The following is a 23,256-nucleotide window of genomic DNA, read 5'->3' on the forward strand; positions in this document are numbered from 1 at the left end:
ACAGGCGTGTGTACGGCCCGTACCACTACGAGTACGCATACGCGAGGACCCCCATAGTGATAGTGAGCGTACAGGCGTGTGTACGGCCCGTACCACTACAAGTACGCATACGCGAGGACACCCATAGTAATAGGGAGAGTACAGGCGTGTGTACGGCCCGTACCACTACGAGTACGCATACGCGAGGACACCCATAGTGATAGTGAGCGTACAGGCGTGTGTACGGCCCGTACCACTACGAGTACGCATACGCGAGGACACCCATAGTGATAGGGAGAGTACAGGCGTGTGTACGGCCCGTACCACTACGAGTACGCATACGCGAGGACACCCATAGTGATAGGGAGAGTACAGGCGTGTGTACGGCCCGTACAACTACGTGTACGCATACGCGAGGACACCCATAGTGATAGTGAACATAGGCACGCGTGTACGGGCCGTTGCTATGAATTTGGCGTGCCCTAGGGCCCCGGAACGCACCGTACCTATGTGTGAAGCTCCAAATTACATAGGGGACACATGAGGGACAAGTATTAAGGCCTACATGCATGCTGGTTGTCATGGAGACCAAGTTCAAATTTTGATTTTGTTCAGGAAGGTGCACAGCAGAAGTCAGTTGGAATGAATCTACTTTGTTGCAATGTGTTTGTGGGGCTGACATCATGCAGGAGAAAAAAACTGATTGAGAACCCACAGACTGCTAGGTTTGAAGGGATTGGAGGAAACATAGGATGCATATGTGAGTGACCAATCATTCTGTACTCCTGTGCATGAGATGGGCCAGCAAGGCAGATATAAGGCCGCCAGGTCCCATGAGGGAGCACTTGCCTGCACATCTCTGTATTCCATGACCCAGCTGCTGCTACTGATTCCCTGGAACCATGTCAAGGGCTGTGGAGAGGTCAGAGCCATTCACCCTGGAGGAGAACATGGCTTTGGTGGATGTGATCCTCCCACGGTACCCCATGCTGTATGGGCGACCAGGTTATCAGGTGAGTTCAGTGTCCACTGGCACAGACTGTGTCCCTTTTTTGTGACTGTGACTTCTGCCATTGTGTCCAGGTGTGACACACATGCTATGTACTGTAGGGGGGTCCCAGGGGGGGGAATGCCTGATGTCTCCCAGCAGTGCCCTGAGACACTAGGGGTGGGGGCCCATCACTTCCAGCAGTGCCCTGAGACAGGAGGGGTGGGGGCCTATCACTCCCAGCAGTGCCCTGAGACAGGAGGGGTGGGTGCAGAGTCCTCCCAGCAGTGCCCAGACACAGGAGGGGTGGGTACAGAGTCCTCCCAGCAGTGCCCAGACACAGGAGGGGTGGGTGCAGAGTCCTCCCAGCAGTGCCCTGAGACAGGAGGGGTGTGTGCAGAGTCCTCCCAGCAGTGCCCAGAGACAGGAGGGGTGTGTGCAGAGTCCTCCCAGCAGTGGCCAGAGACAGGAGGGGTGTGTGCAGAGTCCTCCCAGCAGTGCCCAGAGACAGGAGGGGTGTGTGCAGAGTCCTCCCAGCAGTGCCCAGAGACAGGAGGGGTGTGTGCAGAGTCCTCCCAGCAGTGCCCAGAGACAGGAGGGGTGTGTGTAGAGTCCTCCCAGCAGTGCCCAGAGACAGGAGGGGTGGGTGCCCATCACTCCCAGCAGTGCCCATGGAACGCAAAGGGCGGAGTAGCCACAGATACCATGCCCACAAATGTCAGTCAGGTGCACAAAGACCCTGCAGTACATGTACCACATGTGTGCGAGGCTGGGAGTATACGCATGCATAGCGCAGAAAAGAAAACATGTACACATGAAGTCATGTCAATAGGCCACATACACAAGTACAATGACTACCAAGGATGCCACAAATGATGCAGGTGGAAAATGGCTCAGCATGCATGTGCAAAGGTGAAGGACTACGTCACACACCCAGCTAATGGACACACAGCTCTGCGCTAAAGTCAGGGGACACCCTGCAGGGAAGAAGTCAGGGTACACAGAGGAAGGAATACACCTTGGGACAATTGCAACATGCAGCAACTGCTTACATGAATGGAGAAAGGTAGCTAACACCGTGTGATGGCACACAGATCCCAGGGTCCCCCCTATGAGCAGCACACTACTACATTTCCCACACACCCAACACATGACCAACACCCACAACCATGTAGCAGCCCCACCAACAGCAATGCCAGCAATGCAGGAGTGTTCCAAGGGCAAAAAATAAATAGCTTTATTCAGCATGAGCAAAAAACTAGTATGACGTAAGTCCAATATTAACAAAGCCCATAGGGCAGTCCAGGAGTCCCAGCTGGATGGGGAACACAGTGGGATGCGTGTCCCCTAGCTTGCCTGCACAGTTACAATCCGTTGTCTTCCACAGGGGTGAGGGCATCATGTGGGGGGGAAGAAACAGGCACCGCAGGGACAGGAGGGTGAAGGGTAGGCGTCGTGGGTGCAGGGATGGAGGACTCCACCACAGGGGGTGGGGCAGGGCCAAAGGCGGAGGCCAGGATCTCGCTGCACACCTTAGCAAGGTCCTCCAGGGACTCCCCTGCACCCGAAGGAACCACAGGCCCCAAGGAGGGGGGGGGGGGTCAGAGGGATGGGTCGCAGCGCTACTGGGGGAGGGTGTGGACAGGGGGGGGACTCAAGCACCCTGACCGTGGACCTCCTTGACCGCTTGCGGGGTGGTGTCACTGTGGGGCTCAGGGACAGAGCGGCCATGAAGGAGTCTTTGGGGGAGATGTGGCCAGGAGAGCTGAGGAGAGGGGATTTGGAGGGAGTGGATTAGGTGGAATGCGGACTCCCACTCTGGCTGCGTGTCACACGTTTACCCCCCGACCCAGTGGGTGTGCCTACTTCACCCTGTGTGTGCGTGTCAGGAGGTGTGCGGCGGACCTTCCCTGCTGGTGTGGTGCCTGTGTCTGTTGTGGTGGGTGCATGCTTACGTCTGGGTGTATGTGGGACAGGCATGGGAGTGGGAATTGTGGAAGGAGCAGGGGTAGGGGGTGGGACGTAGCGCTGCAGGAGACCCACTGCTGCAGTTAGTGTGGAGTCTATGGACCTCAGCAAGTTGCGTTGGTCAGCCTGCGATGAATGAATGCCCTCCAAGTATGCCTCCATGTTGTTGAGGACCTGGCTGTGGGCATGGAGGACATTAAGGATCGCTGTCTGACCAATCTGCAACTGCCGCTGGATGTCCACAGACTCAGCATTGGCGGCAGCAGTGGAGACAGGGGCAGGGGGTGCGGTGCCTGGCAGGAAGGAGACATGTGGTGACCGGGCACGTTGGGAAGGGACACAAGCATGTGGGAGGCGGCTGATGCCAATGGAGGGGGCGGTGCCAGATGTAGGGCTGCTGTCAGATGGTGGTGCAGCCACCGCCCACTCGGAGAGATCATCCTCGGACCCGTCAGCTTCATACTCTGTTGTGCCAGTCGATAGGTCCCCGGGTTCACTCTCCTCCGCCTCAGTCCCACTCGAAGTGCCAGCCCCGATGTCACCGCTGGCACTGGTGCTCGGTCCCTCCGCGCCGTCTGTGTCCATGTCTCCCTCTGTGTCCCCCGACGATGCTGTGGGCAGGGTGAAGAGACAGAAATTAATCATACACCTGTATACATATGTCACATGAGTCAAATCTACTTAGGTTACAGTGCATAGCCTGAAACAAAGGATGAGTTACAACTACAAAACAAGGTACATATGTAGGCCCTGCAAGACACAGTTGTGTGACCCACCATGCCATGGAAAAACTATGGAGAGCATGACACAATAGCAAATGAGATGACATGGTATTCTGACTGAGGGGCAAGGCCCTGGGGACAATACAGCACTGCATCTGCACCACACAGCGTGGCAGGAAATTGGGATGAGCAGGGACCATATCCAGGAACTAGAGGCACATGCAGCATAGGTAATACTGATAACATGCCCACCCTGACTGGCACGCTGCACCTTGAGTGTATGTCCAGACAAACATCACACACTGGCCAGTCCGAGCAAGGAGATGACAGGTCTTGACATGTAGGCCATGGCCGCACCACCCACCCCCTACATGAGACAAATCTGTGGAGACACAGGAAGCACTTACATCTCTTAGTCTGGGTGAAATACACATGGGATGCAATAATTCAAGATTGCACACCAAATACCCAAGGGGCGCCTGTCCAAATAATCATGTACAAATGGGCATCATCAGATGATTGCTACAAGACACACAGGCAATGGCCACCGTGAGTATGTACTTTGAAAATCAGGTCAGGCTGGACAGTGGACACTTGTAATACATCTCACGTCAATAAACATGGTGCCAGGGGACAATGGCACAGAGCACAACCTATGCTGTAGACACAGAGATTGTCGACATTCTCGGATTACACACATGATACCTAGGAAAAGATGCCCCTGGGGACAGTAGTGGCCACACAACTCCATGCTCCTGAATGGAAATGACTGCAACACACGCTAACATCCCTGCACTATGCGTAACGCACACTCATGCACATCATGTCACAGGCCACCACATGGGACATGCCTGCTGGAAGGCCTCGCACTCAAGAGATTAACTCCCATGTCTGAAATCAGCATTAGTGCCAACTGACATGGAACCCACAAGTCCAGAACTGGACAGGGCACAGGCAAGGTCACTAAACCTGTTACACACCACCCCCACACATGATGCTGCAGGCATTGTACACTTGGAGAATGTGTCAGGCTACATAACTTTGTGATGGAGTGACTACACAGAGACCAGTGAACACATTGCAAGGTGGGGAAGGGAGGCAGGAGAGGCCTGCAACACTGTGGGAAACAGGATCTGCACAGCACCATAAACCCTGGAAGTGTATCCATGGAACAGTGCACTTATAAATGCTGGTGAAACACAACAAACACACACATGTACCTACCCCCTTCCGGCTGCTGCATCTCCTGTAGGCGCCTGTCCAAGTCAGGAAAGACCACCGCCAGCACACGTTTCTGGATGTGGGAGAGACGGCGGCGCCCGCGGTTCTTATGGCTCTCAGGTGAGTCCCCCAGCAGGACCCGTGCGATCCTCCGCGTCCAGCACCGGATATCCTGCCAGCGTTTCCTCACCTGGGGCAGGCGCCGCTTCCGACCATCCGCACTCCTCACGGCGCTGACGGCGTCCAGCCATATCTTCTCCTTGGCAGAGGCGTCTACCTGTGAGGATGGACAAGTGACACTACCTCAATACACCTGGCACATGTCACAGGGACACAGATTATAACACATTTGCTGTTTCCAACAAGGCATAGTATGCATCCAACGCATTGCACCTTTGTCATAGGGACATGATCCTCTGGGGGAAGGCCAAAAGCAGTACGTGCCATTTAGAGGACACAGGTGGAATGAGGGCAACTACACAAGCAATGCTCCAGGCTCACACTGTGCATCACACCCACCCCTCCTGTCTCTGGGCACTGCTGGGAGGACTCTGCACCCACCCCTCCTGTCTCTGGGCACTGCTGGGAGTGATAGGCCCCCACCCCTCCTGTCTCAGGGCACTGCTGGGAGGACTCTGCACCCACCCCTCCTGTCTCAGGGCACTGCTAGGAGTGATAGGCCCCCACCCCTCCTGTCTCAGGGCACTGCTGGGAGTGATAGGCCCCCACCCCTCCTGTCTCAGGGCACTGCTGGGAGGACTCTGCACCCACCCCTCCTGTGTCTGGGCACTGCTGGGAGGACTCTGCACACACCCCTCCTGTCTCTGGGCACTGCTGGGAGGACTCTGCACACACCCCTCCTGTCTCTGGGCACTGCTGGGAGGACTCTGCACACACCCCTCCTGTCTCTGGGCACTGCTGGGAGGACTCTGCACACACCCCTCCTGCGTCTGGGCACTGCTGGGAGGACTCTGCACACACCCCTCCTATTTCACAATATGTACGCTCATGACACCCACGGATGTGGGTACGCTCCATGCATTCGAGGTGGGGGTACGTGTCGTACTTACACTGTTGGGGTGGGGGTACGCTCCATGCATTCGAGGTGAGGGTACGGGTCGTACTTACACTGTTGGGGTGGGGGTACGCTCCATGCATTCGAGGTGAGGGTACGGGTCGTACTTACACTGTTGGGGTGGGGGTACGCTCCATACGTACGCGGGTGGGGGTAGGGGTCGTACTTACACTGTTTGGGTGGGGGTACGCTCCATACGTACGTGGGTGGGGGTAGGGGTCGTACTTACACTGTTGGGGTGGGGGTATGCTCCATACGTACGCGGGTGGGGGTACGGGTCGTACTTACACTGTTGGGGTGGGGGTACGCTCCATACGTACACGGGTGGGGGTACGGGTCGTACTTACACTGTTGGGGTGGGGGTACGCTCCATACGTACGCGGGTGGAGGTAGGGGTCGTACTTACACTGTTGGGGTGGGGGTACGCTCCATACGTACGCGGGTGGGGGTAGGGGTCGTACTTACACTGTTGGGGTGGGGGTACGCTCCATACGTACGCGGGTGGGGGTAGGGGTCATACTTACACTGTTGGGGTGGGGGTACGCTCCATACGTACGCGGGTGGGGGTACGGGTCGTACTTACACTGTTGGGGTGGGGGTACGCTCCATACGTACGCGGGTGGGGGTACGGGTCGTACTTACACTGTTGGGGTGGGGGTACGCTCCATACGTACGCGGGTGGGGGCAGGGGTCGTACTTACACTGTTGGGGTGGGGGTACGCTCCATGCATACGGGGTGGGGGTACGGTCCGTACATATCCGTCCCCACGCTATGTGATGCTTGTGCGGCCCGTACCCAGGCCTTTGCCACGTGGGTACGAGCCGTCCCGCCATTGTTGGGGTGACGTGGGTGTGGGCGTGGTACGACTCGTACCCACGCTCTTCAGGCGTGGGTACGGGACATACCTGTCTGGTTGTGTTGCCGGTTCGCGTCGTGACGGACTTCCGTTGTGGCGGTCGCTGGCTTAGCTGGACAGGCCCCCACCCCCTCGTAGTGACCAGGGCCTGGGAGTCAGGTATGTCCAGGGCATGTGTGCGGTGTGACTTTGGTGGGGTGTTTGTGGCCTGCCCTGGTCCTGCCACCCCCCCACCCTACTTTCCCCCCTCCCTTAGTTGTTCTGACCTTCTGCGGCGTCTGCGTCCGAACCTGTAGAGGAGGTCGACTGCTATGAGGGCCGGGATGACACGTATGTTCGGGTCCATGTCTGTCCGTCGCGTACGGGTCCTCCTTGTTCGCGTCGTCCTGTCTGTCCGTCGCGTACTGGTCCTCCTTGTTCGCGTCGTCCTGTCTGTCCGTCGCGTACTGGTACTCCTTGTTCGCGTCATCCTGTCTGTCCGTCGCGTACTGGTCCTCCTTGTTCGCGTCGTCCTGTCTGTCCGTCGCGTACTGGTAGTCCTTGTTCGCGTCGTCCTGATTTCCCGGCAGTTTTTGGCAGCCGGAAAATATTCACCGTGCGGGATGACGTCGGTGCGAATCGTAATTCCTGGTTCGTGAATGGCAGGCTGCGAGCGACCCGACGTCAGGTCGGCGCTTTCCCGGATCGCATTGGTAGGTTTATTTTGTTCGGTCGGGGTTTTTTACGATTCGTACGGAAATGGTGTTCCCGTGCGAATCGTAATTCCATGTTTGTATATTTTGACGACCGGGTACGCGTCGGACGGAGAATATGCTCCGTCCGACGGTTCGTACCCGTTTTTTACAGGATCGTGATCGGCGCCTCAATGTCTAGTTACTCTGGACATTGAGGTGCCGATCACGATCCGGCAAAAACCGGGTACGAACCGTCGGACGGAGCCTAATCTCCTCCCGACGCGTACCCGGTCGTCAATTTTTACAAACAAGGAATTACGATTCGCACGGGTACACCATTACCGTACGATTCGTAAAAAAGCCCGACCGAACAAAAAAACACCTACCAATGCGATCCGGGAAAGCGCCGACCTGACGTCGGGACGCTCGCAGCCAGCCATTCACGACCCAGGAATCACGATTCGCACCGACGTCACCCCGCACGGTGAATATTTTGCGGCAGCCAAAAACTGCCGGGAAATCAGGACGACGCGAACAAGGACCACCAGTACGCGACGACAGACGACGACGCGAACAAGGAGGACCAGTACGTGACGGACACACAGGACGACGCGACCAAGGAGGACCCGTACGCGACAGGACGACGCGATCAAGGAGTACCAGTACGCGACGGACAGACATGGACCCGAACCTACGAGTCATCCCGGCCCTCATAGCAGTACACCTCCTCTACAGGTTACGACGCAGACGCCGCAGAAGGTCAGAATAACTAAGGGAGGGGGGAAAGTGGGGTGGGGTGGGGGTGGCACGACCAGGGCAGGCCACAAAACAACCACATAAGTCACACACCACACATGACCTGGACATACCTGACTCCCATGCCCTGGTCACCACGAGGGGGTGGGGGCGTGTCCTGATAAGCCAGCTACCGCCACAACGGAAGTCCGTCACCACGCGAACCGGCAACACAACCAGACAGGTACGTCCCGTACCCACGCCTGAAGAGCGTGGGTACGAGTCGTACCACGCCCACACACACGTCACCACAACAATGGCGGGACGGATCGTACCCACGTGGCAAAGGCCTGGGTACGGCCCGCACAAGCATCACATAGCGTGGGGACGGATATGTACGGACCCTACCCCCACCCCGTATGCATGGAGCGTACCCCCACCCTGTTAGAAATGGGATTTCTGGTTGGCTAAGGCTTGCGCCAAAGTCAGGCAGAAACCACCACTCTAGTCAGGGCAAGGAAGTTACACGCCAAAGATAACCCCTGCTCACCCCCTTGGTAGCTTGGCACGAGCAGTCAGGCTTATCTCTGAGGCGATGTGTAAAGCGTTTGCGCGCGCACCCAGCAACAACACCCAAGGCCCACCACAAAGGAAACTCCACACAAGGTATTCTATAAAAATAACCTTTGTATTATACACAACACATTAGATAAAAACACACACTCTACAATGTGCCAACAGGCACGGGCAGAATTTACAAGGGATTATATATACAGGGGACAGGGCCACCTGGACCACTGTCAGGAATTAGCACTTTTAGATATAACACTTAGGACATAGGAATAAAACTTTAGACCATAGCACTTACAATCACTGTAGTACTAAAATAGAACATGTAGCACCCAACCAGTAACTACTGGCGCAATAATGACCTCAGCGTCATCACACTAGCATCAGGTAAGCATACCTGTAGGGGTCTAAGCACCTAAACACATGATGCCTAACATTCAGAGGTGTAAAGCACAGCACATGACGCATAAACACATTCAGAGGTGCAGAAAGGAAAACACAATTGCGCAAAACTCCTATGCCACCACCTGTGGCAGTCCCTGGGCCAACTGGCCTGGAAGGGGCTAGGACGCCCTGCGTTCAACAAAGTCAGGCTGCGCCAGCTGCGCAGACTAAAACAAGAATGGTCCCCCACCTAAACGTGGCAGCTGCCCACTAAGTGCTGGGCAGCTGGAAAACGAACTTCAGGCACTCTGCGTGCCTCTGGAGCCCTCTCTGGGCTCTGACCATTAAAGATATGCCCTCTAGAGCCTCGCAGGCTCCAAACAAATATCGTGCTCCTTCGTTGGAGCGGCTCGCGCTCTAAACCTGCAGGTTTCCCCACGTTGGAGCCTCACTGGGCTCGAGAAGCAATGCCACGCACGTTGGAGTCCCGCTTCGGGGACTCGTGAGCCTCGCAGGCTCTGGAACCAATGTGCCCCCTTCGTTGGAGCCACGAGGCTCGGAAACCAAAGCGCCCCGTTTGGAGCCTCACAGGGCTCGTGGTCACGGGCCCCGCTGTTGGAGCGCCGCGCGCCCAGAACTTTGCAATGTCCCCCCCCGTTGGAGAGCAGCGCGAGGCTCTCAGTAGCAACGGGCCCGCACCGGGGGCGGGGGTTGCTTTCTCGATTAGCCGGTCTGGGACCGGCACCCACAGCGCATGTACGGAGTCCCCCCAGCCCTTCCCTACTCACCGGGCTGTTCTCCTGGGGACTCCGCTCCGCTCCTGGCCGGTCCGCTGGAAGGCAGCTTCCCTCCTCAGTACCCCGGGGCGCAGGGTAGGCTCCTGCCTGCTCCGGGGCACTCAATTCGACGCGAGTCCTCGGTGGGAGGCGGGGTAGGCTCCCGCCCTCCTACTTCCAGTCCTGGTGTCCCGGAGGCCCGCCCTCGGCCGCCTGACTTCCTGTTTTGCCGGGACCGCGGCGGTGATCTTCCCAGCGATAACGAGGGGTAGGCTCCCTCGAAATAGACGCAAATAAGCGGGGTGGGCACCCGCAAGCTGAATCAAAGCGCTTCACAGCGCTATAAGGTGAGCCAGCGCTCGCAGCGCTGCAAGGCTCAGAAAAGCGCTCCCAGCGCTATAAAGATAGCAAGCCCAGGGAAACAGCGTGCACAGCGCTCCAAAGTCCAGGAAGCGCTCCCAGGCGCTATAAGCAATGTCCAGCCACCAAAAAGGTCCTTCAGAGAGCAGGGGGCAAAGGCTGGGCCCAGAGCCAGCTCACAGGGCCCTCCAGCAGGGAGGCAGTCCCCAGTGGCGGTCTCTCCTGGCGCCCAGCAGCAGCAGGCCCCCCCTCAAGTGGATCCTGCAAGAGAACAGTTTCTGTGGGGACACAGCCCCATTTTTATACAGAAAAACCCTTTGTTCTGGGTTCAGGGTGAGGGGGAAAACCAGTCGCAGCTGGTTGGGGAGCACCCTTGATGTGCTCAGCCCCTCACTCTATTCATTGGCAGGGCTAGGGTCGTCCGTCGCACCGCAGGGGGCGGGGCCAGCATTGTGTGTGGGAAACCCTGTCCTATTCAGGACCCAGGTGTACTCCTCCCACCCATCTAGCTGCTGATCTCCCCATTCACCACTGGGTGACTCATCCTGACTCTGGGGAATCCCTAGCCCGTCACATGACATGACCAGCCAATCACGCGACAGACACACAGCACACAGAAGTGCCCACTTCTAGAAGTGGCACTTCCACACTAGGTACATGCACGCCGCACACATCATCGCGCAGCATTCACTCCCACGAGTCCGCACATACCAAACTCGGGCCTGCACACCCCACGCATCAGGAACTACTAGGGACACATACATTCCCCATGCATTCCTATGGGAGGGCAGGCCTATCTCACCACATGCACTCAGAGTGTGCACGCACTTTACCCTGGGACACAGGGAAAGTGCGCAGGAACCAAACAAATCACCACACCAAGTCACCAATAAAAAGCAAAAAGTTCAGGGGTGAACCTGCCAGAAGGGCCAAGTCCAACACAACCCCCTTCCAGCCAAAACGCAGGGCAGACCAATCACCACCGTGATGGACTTCCCTGCTTGGGGCGATAGAACACGGACGCGGGCCCGCAACTGCAGGGACACCCTCCGGTTCTACGCCACGGTGAACCCATGGAATTCTTTCTAACACCACTGTCCGGACCAACTGGGCTACCCCACTGGTACTCCCAAGCTGTCCGCGGCCAAGACCAGGCCCTAGGCCACCCAGGTGCCACCGGCCTTTGCCTAATCACAGAGTGGGGGGTAGTAACCCCTGGCACATAGCGGCCATTCTCCACTCTTCCTGTCTGCAAGACAGGACTAGACTGCCACTGGTTCTCCAGCCTAGGGTCTGCACCCTTAGGCGGACCAGGAGTCTCAGGGAAGCCTCTCCTCCCCCTACCTCTTCTCCTAGGGTTCCTCCTCCTCTGGCGAGGGGTACACCTAGAACGCCATTCCAACCCAGGGTTTAACCCCTCAGGTTGTACCGGGGGCAGAGGTGGGCTCTCCCACCCTCTGCACCCCCTTCCAGAACCCTGCTCCCTACCAACTGGGGCGGTACCTCTGGAAGAAGAACCGGTCGGGACGCTGATTACAGACGTCCCACCCTTCAGGTCAGGCTGATCCCGAACCTGGCCTTCCAACCTCCTGCCTAGAACCTTTGGTGGAATAATTGCCTGGCACTCCAGGACTTCTGGGGATTTCCACTCCATTCCCCTGAGGCTATCAAATGACACGTATGTCGAGCGACTGTCTGTCTGGCGCTGATCTCCCGTCCCCTGTCCACCTGACAGTGCGCGGAGATCCCCCAGAACAGAAGTGGTGTCACCCTGGTCACTACGCGGGATCCTAGCCCAACTGGGAAGTCCCTGACCCACCGGCTCTTCCACTGGGGAACTCATCCCCCAATCACTCACGCTGGACTCCTGTACCCTCCCTACCGGAGCGGTACTGCCAGACTCTAGAACCACAGGAGCCCTGGTTACAGGTGCTCCAGGTCCTCTACTCACCAGGAGATCTTCCTCAAATGGGCTAACAGGACAGCCTAGGTCCCCAACTTGGTGTTCCCTCATGGAACCATCCAAGTCCTGAGGCAGGGTTTCGTACGTCCGGGGACCCTCGGTCACCCTCTCACTCCTGCTCCACTGAGCCAGGCAGTGAGCCCCTACACCCTCCTCGCTATCCTGGGACCTAGCTGGGCTACACTGAGCTTCTTCCACCACGCTGGGCTGGAAGATACCTGACCCACTACTTTTGGAGTCACTCCCTAATGACTCTAGAGAACCTCTAGCCCTTTCCCAGCGCTCTGCCTCATCCGCAAGGTCAAATGGCTCAGACAATCCACACCCCAACAGGTGTTGGCGCAGCCCCGGCACACAACAACTGAGCAGGTGTTCTTTGAGAACCAGATCAAACAGTTTATCAAAATCAGTTTCTGCGGGAATTCTTATCCAATCAGCCAGTGCATCCTCACATTTATCCACAAACTCCTCCCAAGACTGGTGAGACAGTTTCCTACTGCCCCTGAATTTCAACCTTAACTCCTCCTCCTGGGAAACAGGTACCAGACTGGGGGAACTGGGACTGGGATTTCCTGCCACCAATGTTAGAAATGGGATTTCTGGTTGGCTAAGGCTTGCGCCAAAGTCAGGCAGAAACCACCACTCTAGTCAGGGCAAGGAAGTTACACGCCAAAGATAACCCCTGCTCACCCCCTTGGTAGCTTGGCACGAGCAGTCAGGCTTATCTCTGAGGCGATGTGTAAAGCGTTTGCGCGCGCACCCAGCAACAACACCCAAGGCCCACCACAAAGGAAACTCCACACAAGGTATTCTATAAAAATAACCTTTGTATTATACACAACACATTAGATAAAAACACACACTCTACAATGTGCCAACAGGCACGGGCAGAATTTACAAGGGATTATATATACAGGGGACAGGGCCACCTGGACCACTGTCAGGAATTAGCACTTTTAGATATAACACTTAGGACATAGGAATAAAACTTTAGACCATAGCACTTACAATCACTGTAGTACTAAAATAGAACATGTAGCACCCAACCAGTAACTACTGGCGCAATAATGACCTCAGCGTCATCACACTAGCATCAGGTAAGCATACCTGTAGGGGTCTAAGCACCTAAACACATGATGCCTAACATTCAGAGGTGTAAAGCACAGCACATGACGCATAAACACATTCAGAGGTGCAGAAAGGAAAACACAATTGCGCAAAACTCCTATGCCACCACCTGTGGCAGTCCCTGGGCCAACTGGCCTGGAAGGGGCTAGGACGCCCTGCGTTCAACAAAGTCAGGCTGCGCCAGCTGCGCAGACTAAAACAAGAATGGTCCCCCACCTAAACGTGGCAGCTGCCCACTAAGTGCCGGGCAGCTGGAAAACGAACTTCAGGCACTCTGCGTGCCTCTGGAGCCCTCTCTGGGCTCTGACCATTAAAGATATGCCCTCTAGAGCCTCGCAGGCTCCAAACAAATATCGTGCTCCTTCGTTGGAGCGGCTCGCGCTCTAAACCTGCAGGTTTCCCCACGTTGGAGCCTCACTGGGCTCGAGAAGCAATGCCACGCACGTTGGAGTCCCGCTTCGGGGACTCGTGAGCCTCGCAGGCTCTGGAACCAATGTGCCCCCTTCGTTGGAGCCACGAGGCTCGGAAACCAAAGCGCCCCGTTTGGAGCCTCACAGGGCTCGTGGTCACGGGCCCCGCTGTTGGAGCGCCGTGCGCCCAGAACTTTGCAATGTCCCCCCCCGTTGGAGAGCAGCGCGAGGCTCTCAGTAGCAACGGGCCCGCACCGGGGGCGGGGGTTGCTTTCTCGATTAGCCGGTCTGGGACCGGCACCCACAGCGCATGTACGGAGTCCCCCCAGCCCTTCCCTACTCACCGGGCTGTTCTCCTGGGGACTCCGCTCCGCTCCTGGCCGGTCCGCTGGAAGGCAGCTTCCCTCCTCAGTACCCCGGGGCGCAGGGTAGGCTCCTGCCTGCTCCGGGGCACTCAATTCGACGCGAGTCCTCGGTGGGAGGCGGGGTAGGCTCCCGCCCTCCTACTTCCAGTCCTGGTGTCCCGGAGGCCCGCCCTCGGCCGCCTGACTTCCTGTTTTGCCGGGACCGCGGCGGTGATCTTCCCAGCGATAACGAGGGGTAGGCTCCCTCGAAATAGACGCAAATAAGCGGGGTGGGCACCCGCAAGCTGAATCAAAGCGCTTCACAGCGCTATAAGGTGAGCCAGCGCTCGCAGCGCTGCAAGGCTCAGAAAAGCGCTCCCAGCGCTATAAAGATAGCAAGCACAGGGAAACAGCGTGCACAGCGCTCTAAAGTCCAGGAAGCGCTCCCAGGCGCTATAAGCAATGTCCAGCCACCAAAAAGGTCCTTCAGAGAGCAGGGGGCAAAGGCTGGGCCCAGAGCCAGCTCACAGGGCCCTCCAGCAGGGAGGCAGTCCCCAGTGGCGGTCTCTCCTGGCGCCCAGCAGCAGCAGGCCCCCCCTCAAGTGGATCCTGCAAGGGAACAGTTTCTGTGGGGACACAGCCCCATTTTTATACAGAAAAACCCTTTGTTCTGGGTTCAGGGTGAGGGGGAAAACCAGTCGCAGCTGGTTGGGGAGCACCCTTGATGTGCTCAGCCCCTCACTCTATTCATTGGCAGGGCTAGGGTCGTCAGTCGCACCGCAGGGGGCGGGGCCAGCATTGTGTGTGGGAAACCCTGTCCTATTCAGGACCCAGGTGTACTCCTCCCACCCATCTAGCTGCTGATCTCCCCATTCACCACTGGGTGACTCATCCTGACTCTGGGGAATCCCTAGCCCGTCACATGACATGACCAGCCAATCACGCGACAGACACACTGCACACAGAAGTGCCCACTTCTAGAAGTGGCACTTCCACACTAGGTACATGCACGCCGCACACATCATCGCGCAGCATTCACTCCCACGAGTCCGCACATACCAAACTCGGGCCTGCACACCCCACGCATCAGGAACTACTAGGGACACATACATTCCCCATGCATTCCTATGGGAGGGCAGGCCTATCTCACCACATGCACTCAGAGTGTGCACGCACTTTACCCTGGGACACAGGGAAAGTGCGCAGGAACCAAACAAATCACCACACCAAGTCACCAATAAAAAGCAAAAAGTTCAGGGGTGAACCTGCCAGAAGGGCCAAGTCCAACACACCCCAACAGTGTAAGTACGACCCGTACCCTCACCCGCGTATGCAAGGAGCGTACCCCCCACCCCAACAGTGTAAGTACGACCCGTACCCCCACCCGCGGACTCACGGACCGTACCCCCACCCCAACAGTGTAAGTACGACCCGTACCCTCACCCGCGTATGCAAGGAGCGTACCCCCACCCGAACAGTGTAAGTACGACCCGTACCCTCACCCGCGTATGCAAGGAGCGTACCCCCACCCCAACAGTGTAAGTACGACCCGTACCCTCACCCGCGTATGCAAGGAGCGTACCCCCCACCCCAACAGTGTAAGTACGACCCGTACCCCCACCCGCGGACTCACGGACCGTACCCCCACCCCAACAGTGTAAGTACGACCCGTACCCTCACCCGCGTATGCAAGGAGCGTACCCCCCACCCCAACAGTGTAAGTACGACCCGTACCCCCACCCGCGGACTCACGGACCGTACCCCCACCCCAACAGTGTAAGTACGACCCGTACCCTCACCCGCGTATGCAAGGAGCGTACCCCCCACCCCAACAGTGTAAGTACGACCCGTACCCCCACCCGCGGACTCACGCACCGTACCCCCACCCCAACAGTGTAACTAGACCCGTACCCTCACCCGCGTATGCAAGGAGCGTACCCCCACCCCAACAGTGTAAGTACGACCCGTACCCCCACCCGCGGACTCACGGACCGTACCCCCACCCCAACAGTGTAAGTACGACCCGTACCCTCACCCGCGTATGCAAGGAGCGTACCCCCCACCCCAACAGTGTAAGTACGACCCGTACCCCCACCCGCGGACTCACGCACCGTACCCCCACCACACCAGTGTAACTAGACCCGTACCCTCACCTCGAATGCATGGAGCGCACCCACACCGTGTATGTTCCAAGCGTACATATCCAGAAATAGGAGGTGTGTGTGCAGAGTCCTCCCAGCAGTGCCCTGAGACAGGAGGGGTGGGTGTGGAGTCCTCCCAGCAGTGCCCTGAGACAGGAGGGGTGTGTGCAGAGTCCTCCCAGCAATGCCCTGAGACAGGAGGGGTGTGTGCAGAGTCCTCCCAGCAGTGCCCTGAGACAGGAGGGGTGGGGCCCTATCACTCACAGCAGTGCCCTGAGACAGGAGGGGTGGGTGCAGAGTCCTCCCCAGCAGTGCCCAGAGACAGGAGGGGTGTAACACATGTGTGTGAGGCCGGAATTACCCACATCCATACTGCCTACAAGGGAACATGTCCCCATGAACTCATGTCAACAGACTCCACACACAAGTACAGTGATCACCAAGGATGCCACGATTGTTGCAGGTGGAGACATGGCCATGCATGCATGGCCAAAGTAGAAGGGCTCCGTCACACACACAGCTCATGTAGACACTGCTCTGCGCTAAACATTGGGAACACCCTGCAGGGAAGAAATCTGGGTACACAGAGGAAGGAATACACCCTGGGACAATTGCACCATGCAGTAACTGCTGACATGACCTAAGGAAGTTAGCCAACACCTTGTGATGGCACACAGATCCCAGGGTCCCCCCAATGAGCAGAACACTACTACAAATCCCACACACCCAAAGCCTTAAACAACACCCAAAACCATGTAGCAGCCCCACCAACACCAATACCACCATAGCAGGAGTGTGATAATGAAAACAAAATTAAGCTTTATTCAGCATGAGCACAATGTCCGTGGATCGCAGGCAGTTCAATTTTAACAAAGCCCATAGGGCAGTCAATGATTCCCAGCTGGATGGGGGACACAGTGGGATGTGTGTCCCCTACCTTGCCTGCACAGTCAAATGGCATCGTCTTCCATACTGGTGAGGGCATCAGGGGGGGGGGAAGCAACAGGCACCGCAGGGACATCAGGGCAAAGGGGCGGCGTTGTGGGTGCAGGGATGGAGGACTCAACCACAGGGGGTGTGTCATGGCCAAAGGCGGAGGCCAGGATGGCACTACACACCTTAGCAAGGTCCTCCAGGGACTCCCCTGCACCCGAAGTGACCTCAGGCCCCAAGGAGGGGGGGGGTCAGAGGGATGGGTTGCAGCGCCACCGGGGGAGGGTGGAGACAGGGGGGGAGACTCAACCACCCTGACCGAGGACTTCCTTGACCGCTTGCGTGGTGGTGGAACTGTGGGGCTCAGGGACAGAGCGGCCATGAAGGAGTCCTTGGGGGAGATGTGGCCAGGAGAGCTGAGGGGAGGGGATTTGGAGGGAGTGGATTGTGTGGAATGCGGACTCCCACTCTGGCTGCGTGTCACACGTTTGCCCCCCGACCCAGTGGGTGTGCCTACCTCACCCTGTGTGTGCGTGTCATGAGGAGTGCTGTGGACCTTCCCTGCTGGTGTGGTGCCTGTGTCTGTTGTGGTGGGTGCATGCCGACGTCTGGGTGTACGTGGGACAGGCATGGAAGTGGGAAGTGTGGATGGGGCAGGGGTAGGTGGGGGGAGGTCGCGCTGCAGGAGACCCACTGCTGCAGTCAGTGTGGAGTCTATGGACCTCAGCAAGTTGCGTTGGTCAGCCTGCGAAGAATGAATGCCCTCCAAGAATGCCTCGATGTTGGTGAGGGTTTTCCCGTGGGCATGGAGGACATTAAGGATCGCAGCCTGACCAACCTGCAGTTGCCGCTGGATGTCCACAGACTCAGCATTGGCGGCAGCAGTGGAGACAGGGGCAGGGGGTGCGGTGCCTAGCCGGAAGGAGACATGCGGTGACTGGGCACGCTGGGAAGGGACACGAGCAAGTGGGAGGCGGCTGATGGGAACTGAGGGGGCGGTGCAAGGTGTTGTTCCGCTGTCAGCTGCTGGTGCAGCCACCGCCCACTCGGAGAACTCCTCCTCGGACCTGTCAGCTTCGTATTCTGACGTGCCAGTCGACAGGTCCTCGGCAGCACTATCCTCCACCTCTGTCCCACTCGATGTATCAGCCCCGATGTCACGGCTGGCACTGGTGCTCGGTCCCTCCGCCTTGCCTGTGTCCATGTCTCCCTCTGTGTCCCCCGACGATGCTGTGGGCAGGGTGGAGAGACAGAAATTAATCAGACAGCTGTACACATCAGTCACATGAGTCCAATCGACATAGGTAACATTGCATAGCCTGAAAAGGAAGATCCCTAACATCTTCAAAACAAGGTACCGATGTAGGGCATGAAACACACAGTTGGTTGAGCCACCATGCCACTGAAATACCATGGAGAGCATGAGACAATAGCTAAAGACAGGAAACGGAGTCTGACATAGCACCCAGGCCCTGGGGACAATCCAGCACTGCATCTGCACCACACAGCGTTGCGAAAATACCGATGACCAGGGACCATATCCATGAACTTGAGACACATGCTGCATAGGTAATGCTGAAAACATGCCCAACATGACTCGGTCACTGCACCTTGCGTGTGTGTCCAGAAACATCACACACTGGCCAGACCCAGCAAGTAGAAATCCGGATTTGACACATAGGCATTGCCCGCCCCAACAAACCCCTACACGAGGCAAATTGTTGAGACACAGGTGGCACCAACATCTCATAGTCTGGGTGATAAACACAGGGGCCGGCAAAAAGCAAGATTGGACGCCAAACAGCCAAGGTGCGCCTGTACAAATAATGAGGTAGCAGTGCCCATCCTCAGATGAGTATAACAAGACACACAGGCACTGGCAACTGTGAGTATGAAGAAGGACAATCAGGTCAGGCTGCACAGTGGACACCTGTACATAATAGCACGTCTATATACATGGTGACAGGGGACAATGGCACAGAGCACAACCTACGCTGTAGACACTGAGAGTGTCCACGTTTATGATGACACATACAACACTGAGGAAAAGGTGCCCCAGGGGACAGTAGTGGGCACGCAACTACATGCTACTGAATGGTAATGACTGCAACACACGTCACCATCCCTGCACTATGCGTATCGCACACTCATGCACATCATGTCACAGGCCACTACATAGGACATGCGCGCTGTAAGGCATGACACATGAGAGACCAACTCCCATGTCTGGAGTCAGCATCAGTGCCAACTGACATGGAACCCACATGCAGTGAACTTGACAGTGCACAGCCAAGGTCCCACAACCTGTTACACACCACCCCCAGACATGATGCTACAGTCATTGTTCTCGTGGACAAAGCGCCAGCCTACATTACCTTGTGAAGGAGTGACTACACACAGACCAGGGAACACATTGCAAGGAGGGGAAGGGTGGCAGGGGCGCAGCGCTATACTGGGGCAAACAGGATCTGCACAGCACCTTTAAACCCTGCCAGTGAATTCATGCTACTGTGCCCTTACAAATGCCGGTGACACACAACAAACACACATGTACCTACCCCCTTCCGGCTGCTGCTTCGCCTGTAGGCGCCTCTCCAGGTCTGGAAAGACCACCGGCAGCACACGCCTGTGGAGGTGGTTCAGACGGCGGCGGCCGCGGTTCTTGTGGCTCTCAGGTGAGTCCCCCAGCAGGAGCCGTGCAATCCTCCGCGTCCAGCACCGGATATCCTGCCAGCGTTTCCTCACCTGGGACAGGCTCCGCCTCCGACCATCCACACCCCTCACGGCACTGACGGCGGTCAGCCAGATCTGCTCCTTGGCAGTGGCGCCTACCTGTGAGGAAGAACAAGTGACACCACATCAATACACCAGCCACATGTCACAGAGAGACATATGAGTACAAATTAGCTGGATACAACAAGCCATGTCATGCAGTCAACGCATTGCACCTTTGTCATAGGGACATCATGCCCTGGTGAGGGAAAAAGCAGTACGTGCCATAGTGGGTACACAGGTGGAATGATGGCAATGTCACAATCAATGATCAAGGCTCACACTGTGCATCACACCCACCCCTCCTGTCTCAGGGCACTGCTGGAAGGACTCCACACCCACCCCTCCTGTCTCAGGGCACTGCTGTTAGTGATAGGCCCCCACCCCTCCTGTCTCAGGGCACTGCTGGGAGGACTCCACACCCACCCCTCCTGTCTCTGGGCACTGCTGGGAGGACTCCGCACCCACCCCTCCTGTCTCAGGGCACTGCTGTTAGTGATAGGCCCCCACCCCTCCTGTCTCAGGGCACTGCTGGGAGGACTCTGCACACACCCCTCCTGTCTCTGGGCACTGCTGGGAGGACTCTGCACACACCCCTCCTGTCTCTGGGCACTGCTGGGAGGACTCTGCACACACCCCTCCTGTCTCTGGGCACTGCTGGGAGGACTCCGCACCCACCCCTCCTGTCTCAGGGCACTGCTGTTAGTGATAGGCCCCCACCCCTCCTGTCTCAGGGCACTGCTGGGAGACATCAGGCACCCCCCCCCCCTGGTACCCCCCCGACAGTACATGGCATGTGTGTCACACCAGGACACAATGCCTGAAGTCACAGTCACAACATAGGGAGAGTCTGTGGCAGTGGCCTATGCACTCACCTGATACCCTGGTCGGCCATACAGCATGGAGTACTGTGGGAGGATCACATCCAGCAGAGCCATGTTCTCCTCCAGGGTGAATGGCTGTGTCCTCTCCACAGCCCTTGACATGGTTCCAGGGAATCAGTTGCAGCAGCTGGGTCTACGAATGCAAAGATGTGCAGGCAAGTACTCCCTCATGGGACCTGGCTGCCTTATATGTGCCCTTCTGCCCAGTCTCATGCACAGGAGTACAGAGTGATTGGTCACTCACATTTGCATCCTATGTTTCCACCAATCCCTTCAAACCTAGCAGTCTGTGGGTTCCCTATCGGTTTCATTCTCCTGCATGATGTCAGCCCCACAAACACATTGCAACAAAGTAGAAGAATTCCAACTGACTTCTGCTGTGCACCTTCCAGAACAATTTCGAAATTTGAACTTGGTCTCCATGACAACCAGCATGCATGTAGGCCTTAATACTTGTCCCCTATGTAATTTGGAGCATCACACACAGGTACGGTGCGTTTCGGGGCCCTAGGGCACCCCAAATGCATGGCAATGGCCCGTACATGCATGCCTACGTTCACAATCACTATGGGTCTGCACGCGTATGCGTACCCGTAGTGGTACGGGCCGTACACTCGCATGTACGCTCACTATCACTATGGGTCTGCACGCGTATGCGTACTCGTAGTGGTACGGGCCGTACACACGCATCTTCGCTCACTATCACTATGGGTCTGCACGCGTATGCGTACTCGTAGTGGTACGGGCCGTACACACGCATCTTCGCTCACTATCACTATGGGTCTGCACGCGTATGCGTACTCGTAGTGATAGTGAGCGTACAGGCATTTGTACGGTCCGTACCACTACGAGTACGCATACGCGTGCAGACCCATAGTGATAGTGAGCGTACAGGCATTTGTACGGTCCGTACCACTACTGGTACGCATACGCGTGCAGACCCATAGTGATAGTGAGCGTACAGGCATTTGTACGGTCCGTACCACTACGGGTACGCATACGCGTGCAGACCCATAGTGATAGGGCCGTACACACGCATCTACGCTCACTATCACTATGGGTCTGCACGCGTATGCGTACCCGTAGTGGTACGGACCGTACAAATGCCTGTACGCTCGCCATCACGATGGGTACACATACGGCAGCACTCCCACAGTGATTTGGGAACATACACAGGTCCTCTTAGCAGCAGTACGGCGGTTTTCACACATCACAGTGGTGATAGGCGACACACAGGTAGGAATAGGGCGGACATACTTGTCCATGGATGGACATACTTGTCCATGGATGGACATCAAGGCATCGTCTGTGCAACACTACATGTGTGGGGCACAGGTGTGACAGGCTGTGATGTGGAACATGACTCCTGAGTGGAGAAGGCACCAGATGTATGATGAGATGTCTACAGATGTACTGTGTGATGTTGCGATGTGTGTCAGGCATGGCCTTGACTCCTTTGACATGTGTGCATGTCGTACTGCGCACTTGGGGTGAGCGGCACTGGCATGGCACGGACACCAACACACGGAAGTGTCCCCTGATGCACGGTACAGGGGTCATGACACATGACTTGTCACTACCCACAGTGCACAATGTGACTATGTCATTTATGTGTCCGGGATTTACATCTGGTTGATGTTGTAGCACCCTCAAAAGCTGCAGCCGTTGCAGCAACCAACATGTGTCTGTGTGTAGATTGTCATTGCACACTGTTCCGCACACCATGCCACATGTGTCATCGGATGTGAGGTGCACATGTATGCATGGGACACGGAGTAGCGTGACAAGGCCATGTCAGCATCCTCACAAGGAATGTGTGGTGAGTCATGACATGTGCACCTTCATGGCAAGGTGTGTGGGCAGGCCTAGTGTAATGTCATGTGACCTGTGGCTCCGGTGTTCCGCTACCAGTCTCTGCAATCGGCATCCCACTTCTGCTGATGTGTGGGTGTATGTCACTCCTGTCTTGCGTCGGGCTGTTCACTTGCACTGGGACACAGCTATTCCCATGGCGTGGCATGGGGAGGTTCTCAATCTCCGTGTGTAGCTGGGTCTTGGAAGGAGTGTCACCTTGCATCCATACGTGTCCTGGGCATGTAGCACATACCTGACTCCCTATGTAGCATATGTGTATTGACAGATTAACATGTGCTCAGTACATATGAATTGTTGTCGTAGTGCACTCACTCTTCCTTGTCACTTCCTCATTACTGCAGAGCACCGCCTCTTGCCCGGATAATTCCAGACTTGGCTGCCATGCAGGAGAATGACAGCATCCGGCTCTACCGCTTCACCCAACCGTTGATTCTGGAGTTGACGGCGAGACTGGCACCACACCTGCAACCGCTGCACAGGTATCCCACGGCACTGAC

This window comes from Triturus cristatus, chromosome 6 (genome assembly GCF_964204655.1).
Source record: "Triturus cristatus chromosome 6, aTriCri1.1, whole genome shotgun sequence".
Classification (NCBI taxonomy): domain Eukaryota; kingdom Metazoa; phylum Chordata; class Amphibia; order Caudata; family Salamandridae; genus Triturus; species Triturus cristatus.